This window comes from Pinus tabuliformis, chromosome 6 (genome assembly GCF_031772625.1).
Source record: "Pinus tabuliformis cultivar Carrire ecotype Pingquan chromosome 6, CPIR1, whole genome shotgun sequence".
NCBI lineage: Eukaryota > Viridiplantae > Streptophyta > Pinopsida > Pinales > Pinaceae > Pinus > Pinus tabuliformis.
In genome coordinates, this window is record NC_142292.1 from 146,138,405 (window position 1) to 146,146,132 (window position 7,728).

Sequence of the window (7,728 nt, forward strand, 5' to 3'; positions counted from 1 at the left end):
AAGTCCCCAGCTTGTCAAGTCTACAGTGGGAGCCCCAGATCTCAGAGATGTATGTGGAGAAATTAATCCCAAGCCATGATCAGTGAATCGAGCTCCAAGAGACCAAGTTGTGCTACATTTGACCATAATTCCTTTCTGTTAGTATATGGAGCATATACATTTATTATTCTCCCGTAATTATTAAACCTGCAGATGTGTTAAAGCCTTTGAAGTTGTAATTTGTTGGATTCCACATTGTCGCTAGACCGCCGGATAGACTAGAGGCACTAATTGCACATTCATTCCAGTTTGGACAGATCTTTAGAAGATAACCCCATGTCTTGTCTTTTGTAGTCATGGTTTCTTGAATCAACACAATTTTCCCCACGTCTTGTCTTTTGTAGTCATGGTTTCTTGAATCAACACAATTTCAAGATTATGAAAGTTGATTAGACTTTTCAGGGATCGTCTTTTTTGGGCTGATCCCAATCCTTTTTTTTTTTCCTCAGAAGAAAAAGCAGTATAGTATATATTATGTCCCAAGAAACAGTGTTGTATTTACAAATATATGGCGGGCATTGTCTCGGATATGATCTCCTATTCAACAGATATTTGTCATCTATATGTCTTTCGTTGCTACATATACAAAATTTTGGACAGCATATAGAAACCTTTTAAACATAGAAATATTTCAAAGGATTTTCAAAAAAAGTATATACCTGCAAGCTGGGAAATTATCCAGAAAAAGGGAGCTTGTAGCATACCAGAATTTATCGACCTTATATGCCTGGCATAGTGAAAGGCTGGATGACATATGAACTGGATTCCATGGTGATGCTCAGATGCCACTTACCCACTGAAGATTGCATTCCCTTCTTTGAAAGTTCATCCGCTATCTCATTTTGATTACGTTTTATATGAGAGATAGGGAAAAAAGCAGGCTTCCATAGAGATGCAATCCTGGTCAACCATCCAGAAAGGCTGTCATTTTTATGACATGTATGCCATTCACGTGATCTATGATTATTTTAGAGTCCCCATATACATTGATAGGGCCGATGTCCATGAAAATACAGAAAAGAAGCAGCCCATGCAGGGCCATGGCCTCTGCTTTGTTATTTGTCCCATTGCCATCATTCCAATACAGGAAATATTGGAGATCATTTGATATACCAATGTAAACCCCACAAGCGCATTTTCCATCTTTTGCCGCACCGTCAAAATGGGCCCTTGGGAAGAAAAGTTGTTGAGAGTCCGAGGCTGTCACCTGTTGTTTTTTCTGTAGGGGGATGTTATGGAGTATGGAGAGATAAAAAGGAATAGCCTTATCTATAATACGCCCAAAACTCTCCTTGCAATTCTGGAAGATTCTTTTGTTTCTCCACTTCCATATGAACCAGCAAACAATTAATGGAATGGGATGCCAGATAGTTTTTTGAGATCCCCACCATTCATAAGCATCCTCCATGGATGGGTGTGAGATTGTAGGAAATCCAAGGTAGTTCGCCATTTGCACCCACAAACTCTGAGATAGAGGGAATTTTAAAAAAATGTGCAGATTGTCTTCAATGTTGGCTGAGCATATAGAGCATATGGCTGGTCCCTGCCAGCCCCTTTTCTGCAAATTTGTCCAAGTGAGGTTTTTATTGTGGAACACTAACCACGAAAATATAATGATTTTTAGTGGGCAGCTTACCTTCCATAGAGAGTATGGAAAGATTTTTTTTGAGGTCTCCCTTCTCTGTTCTATCAGAGAAATATATATGTCTCTTACTAATACAATGGATCTACCTTTTTTAACCTGCCATTCAATGCAGTCTTTGTCCTCTGTTTTATAAAAACCCGCATTTTTCATATTCCAAACAATTCTATTCCTTTGGGCGGCCATTTCTCCTTCTAGTCTGAGTTCTCTGTCCGATTTCCATAGAGGTATGTCATCCTGCCATCCATTGATAACCTGTGCCCAAAAGAAGAGACCTTTATGGTGGAGGAGCGATAGAAACTGTGGAGTGATTGGAGGATCCATTTCAACTCCTTTGATTTTATCAACACCAATAAGGATGTTATTTCCAGTTTGTAATTTCCATATACAGTTCCTGCAGAAAAAAGGAAGAGTCTTTTGTAGACTTCTCCAAATCGCCGATCCTTGAGCGGGCCATTTAAAATTGTTCTTGTACCAAAAGTAAATATCTTCATTCCCCATATATTTCATTCTAATGGTTTGACTCCATAAGCTATTCCCAAAGACCGCTCGCCATATTGATTTGCACAGTAGAGCCATGCCAAAGCGACGCAAATTCATGATGCCCCAACCTCCCTTGATTTTTGGGAGGGCGATGTTCTCCAATTTCGTAAGATGATACTTTCTCTTTTCCTTGCATCCTCCCCAAATAAAGATTGCCATTAAACTGTTCAGTTTTTTAATTATAGTCGATGGAATGTAGAAAAGATGTGCCCAATATACACAGATTTGAGCAAGAACTGACTGAGTTAAGATCATTCTACCAGCAACAGATAAACATTTAAATTCCCACCCTGATATTCTCTTATAAAATCTGTTTAAGATCCATGACCAATCAGAGGAATTGTAGCCCGTGGGTTTCAGATGATACCCCAGGTATTTTACCCCCTCTTTTATGGAAACAGCCTGGATGTTAAATAGCTGTGAGATATATTCCATCTCTTCTGCGTTAACCTTACCATAATGAAAAGTAGATTTACCTCCATTGACATATAAACCTGTGGCCTTTTGAAATAAATTTATAATCTCATGCATTTTATGCCAAGTATTTCTGCAAAGCATAGCGAACAGTAGAAAGTCGTCCACAAATAGGTTGTGCGTAAGAGTGTTACCTCTGGAGATGGAAAGGGGTCCAATATTCCCTGCAGCAACCGCATTTTTGATGTGAAGACTAAGTGTATCCATGACCAAAATGAATAAAAGAGGGGATAGTGAGCACCCCCTACTGAGACCTCTTCCCCTTACATTTAGGGACATTATGGACATTATGGAAGGTCCATGTCGGAAGCCTTTGCTCTAAGGATCCGAGTTTTTGGAGGATAAGGGGGCAATTAGCAGTGGATGGTTGACAGGAACATTTTGGAATTGATCCAATAGGTTGGATGGAGCGATGGTACAATTTGCAGTTTTTTTTTTTAATTTTGGTCCCTTCCTCTGATGAGTGGTCACATTTTTGAAGTTAGCTGGGCAAGGAGGAGGGCCATCCAGATCGAGAAAGGATTTTTTAATGGTCAAGGGTTCCATAGAAGATTTTGACTCCTTAGCTAGAGCCTCGAGTTCCAAGTCCTCTGAGAATGGAGTGAAAGTGCGTCTAGATGGAGCCCCAAATTTGATTGGGGAGGAGTATAGATGTTCAATTGAATTTTGTTGTTCAGTGGTAGGGGCCAGATCAAACCCCTTCCATGCTTTACGAGAGGGTTTAGGTTTATTGGATAGCAGTGCAGACAAGGGCAAGTGTTTTATGGAGTAGGAATATTTAATGGTCGGGTTAAGACGAAGGTTTATGTGTTTGCAGTGATTGTTTTTCGAAGTGTAATTGGGGATAGGAGAGATTGGACCAGGAATTTTGAGGACAGGCTTGTTGGGTGCTAGTTGTGTGGAGAGATATTTAGGTGGAAGTAGAGATTGAGTAATAAGGATGTTTCTCAGAGGTAGGGATTTTGAGTGGGAAGAATCATTTGATTCAGAATTTGTAGAGGGAAGGGTGCCATGTAGAATGGTGGAATGTGCCAGGAAATCAACACGTCTCTTTGCAGCATTGGAAGAGTCTGCTCGTGCATGTCTTTCTGGGCAAACTTGCATCAGGTGTCCTGTGGCATGACATATGAGACATCGGAAAGGAATTGGCTAGTAGTCAATAATTTGCTTGCGTGAACATGGACCCCAATATGGGTCAATTTCTTCAGAAAGCCCCCTGATAGCGATCGTTCTATCAATACCCATGCAGCGTTTTTTATCATCCCTTCCAAGTTGCTTTCATCAAGGTAATAGAATTTTCCTATTTTGTTTGCAATGCTTGTGATAGGTTTCCGAGTCCATAGTTCTAGTGAGAGTCCTGGAAGTTTGGCCCAAAGAATGTTCCTCCGAGGATTGTCTATTGTAGGGTCAAAACCAAAGGTCCACTTATGGGGAGACAGGTAGCCCCGACCTTGAACCCATGGTCTGTCAGCAATAAGGTTTGCATCCTCTGCTGTGAGAAAATGGAAAGCAAACCATCCATTTTGGAGAGCACTGATTCTTGGTCAGTATTTGAGAAGTGGTTGCCACCATGTTTCAGCCCATTTCTTCATTTGGGCACCATTCATATGGCAGAAAACCCATCGACCAACCTGAGCTTGTTTTTTCAATATGATTGATTCTTCCTAGTGTCCTTCCGCTTCAATAACCAGTCAATTTTTTGCGGGGTAGACTTTGAGTGGTTTTTGTTGATGTCTTCTTGAGGATTTGAGGTTGTCCGGCTATGGCTGTGGCTGTGGGTTTTCCGACTGCGCTGTTTCTTTTGAGTTCTTGTATTGTGCCTTTACCTGTACCGCTATATCTATCAGCAGAGCCTCATCCGGAGGGAGGGAAAGTCCAAATTTTCCATTTTGGTCAATGTTTTCACCGCCAATCCCGATAGCGCATATCGCCACGTCTCCTTTCTTTTTCGAGATTTTCTCCGCCAATCCTTTTTGCATTTTCCTCCACGAAAACTGTCCAAGTTGTCCGCTTAGCAGGTCAAGGAATAAGTTATATGGCCCACCGTGACAGGTCAGCAGTATTACAGGTCATCAGCCAGCATGTATTGTTTCTGTTTCCCATCACCGTCCACTTTGCAGGATGTCAGAGGGTTGTTCACAGTTGATTGGAGGATCTCTGAAGGATCTGGCGCCAGTAGTAATATCCAGGAAAATTTGATTGGGTGATCGCAAGCAAGTGATCAGGGTCCCACCACTATCTTAGCTGATTGGTCGAGGTGATTCCGTAGTCAGTCTTGTATTTTAGCTGTCTAAAGATTGTAGTGTCCTTCTTACGGCGAAGAGAAGACCTGTCGATCGAATCCCCAGGTTTAATTTATAGGCGAATTAGGTACATCAACCGCCGCTTAAAACTTTAGTGCCTGTAATTCAAATTTTGGGGAAAACCAGAATGGTTTCACTATATCTCAGCTGAGGCATCGACCCCTGTTCGAATCTCTTGACTGTGAAGACGGTAGAACTTTTGGAGTTCCTTAAAATTGTCTCCTTTGTTTTGTTAATACCCTTCCCTTAAATTTAACCTTGAAAGGTATCCCAGAGCGCCCATTTTGTGCACCAGAGATTAACTAGGACACACCATTACTGAATCTTTTTTCCAGTTACAAACCCCAACACTATTCCGCTCACCACCAGCTTTCTTTGCCATTTTCGAAAGCAGCGTACATGAACCTTCGACTAAAAACTATGAAAACCTAGAATCGAAACAGAAAATAAAATGAGATTCTTGTTAACGCACAATTGAAGCAAAAATTTATTATCTCGCTGCACCAGCCGGGAATCGAACCCGGGTCTGTACCGTGGCAGGGTACTATTCTACCACTAGACCACTGGTGCGAATGAGCACAACAGCATCTCTCTTTTCTTTCTATTATTTAAAAACATATAATTTTTCGTTTTGCACTTCACCTTGCCGGAACCTCCAGTCACTCCTGTCATATATGTAATGCCGGGCACAGAGGTGTTCGCGTTTGATGCAGAATGTCTTCCGTCGCAAATTTTGTGATGTCCTTTGCTCTCTACCGAACTCCGACGAGTTTCCAGAACAGTCTAGATATAAAGTTGAGCCCACATTTGACCCGTGGACTTGTTCAGAGGTCCCTTCTCTCGAATTTCCCTGTCCGCTAATCTTTAGGCTCAAAATCTCATCAATTGAGGTGAAATTTTATATTAAGAGTCCTCTGCGAATCACCACGGCTAAGAATTTAACGGCATTAACAGAACCTGTCGAAATTTCTCAAACTTAAGTGGATTTGCACCAAACCCTAACCTCAGTTGAAAGAGAATTACAGCGGATTTTAAATACATACTGCGCTACCGCCTGGTTGAATTATCTGCATTTCACATCCTGATATCCTTATCCATGGCCGCTTTTCATTATCTTTTGGTCCTCCAAAGGTACAGCAGGTATCAGTTTAATTGCAGTGATGATGTTTTGAAAAATATAAACCAGTCTAAGTGAAAGAGTTAAATAACATTTATAGATTTATGTTATTACTCTCAGAAAGAAATGTAATTGTGTAAATATGATCGGCAAGAATTTAATGGTTAAAATTACGATTGAATTTAGATGATTCAACCCAATAATCATCATGTATTTCTGGGTTTTTGTCTATTACTTGTATTATGACGCGTGAGAATTTAGGCAATATCAGTTTATGTATAAATATTTTTTTATTATTAGACGCTTGAGTTTGAAAAGGTTTCAGTTACCCTTAATACTTTGAATTTAAGTTTAAGTTTATTCTTTTTTGGACGTGGCAACCGTTTTGCTTTTATTTAAAAATATATATATATTTTAATATTTTAGATTTATTTTAATTTTTTATTTATGATAGGGATTAAATCTTTTTTCATTCTAAAAGGATGAGTAAAAAAATTTGTACTTCTAGAAATTCGATCCCTCTCATGAAAATAGATAGAAAGGAAAAAACAAAGTTTAAAGTTTAAAATTTTACAAATAAATGAAAATGGTTTAGATTTGAAAAAGGATCAAATTTCTTTTGGCCGTAAAAGAGATTTTGCATCTTGAGAAATTCCATCCTCTCAGCTGAATTAAAATAAATCTGACTAATTTCGTAATAATTTCTATTTCTATTCGTATATATGTATATGTATGTGATTATTATAAAAACAATGTCCAGATAAAAAAAGGGAAAAATTATAAGTTTAAAATTTTACAAATAAATGAAAATGGTTTAAAATTCAAATTTGTTTGATCTAAAGATTAAAATATTTTAAAAGTAAAGTATAAATATAAAAAAATAAAAATAAAATGTTTTTAAATAAATAAATAAAATTAAATATTTTTTAAATATATAAAAAATGCATAACATTTAATAAAATTATGTATTTATAATTTTGTAATTTAAAATTTATTAATTTATATAAACATAATTATAGATAAATAACTTTACCAAAGACATTTCTTTTTAATACCATCATCTTTATATTCGTATTCACATATTTCTCTTTAATAGTATCATCTTTATATTATTATAGTACTTTCTATTATGATTATTTTTATCGGCTATTTAATTTTAACTATTAAAAAGAAAGCTTCATTGAATCTTTAGTTGGAAAATAAATATTATATTTATTAATTTTAAAAAAATAATTATATTGTTTTTTATGATTATATATATTTTTGTATTATATAAATTTTTTTATCAAGAGGTTATGCATTAATTGCTTTTTTTATTGGGCTACAAAATCTTAAAATAACATTTATTTTAAAAACGTTTTAATTTTTAAGAAAAAAGAAATAAGGATGGATCATCATTGGCGACCATGCACTAAGCCAATCATTGGGCGATGGACTTAGTGCATGGTGTGTATGTGCATACATTACCTTTTTTTTTTTTTTGATATCTCCATTGTTCAGACTCATGCAGGTGGGTAGGCTCCACGAATGTTTAATGCGTAGGCGGTGACAAGGCGACGTCCACATGTTAGCAAAAATGGTGTAAGTTGAAAATTTAAATGTAGAAATGT

At 37.5% G+C, this 7,728-nt stretch overlaps 1 non-coding gene across 1 annotated transcript; it reads right to left on the minus strand.

The window, feature by feature from the left end:
* Positions 1–5,500: 5,500 nt before the first annotated feature.
* On the minus strand, positions 5,501–5,571 carry TRNAG-GCC (transfer RNA glycine (anticodon GCC)). The gene has a single exon. It is a non-coding gene; the product is annotated as a tRNA-Gly (tRNA).
* Between the last annotated feature and the right edge of the window lie 2,157 nt (positions 5,572–7,728).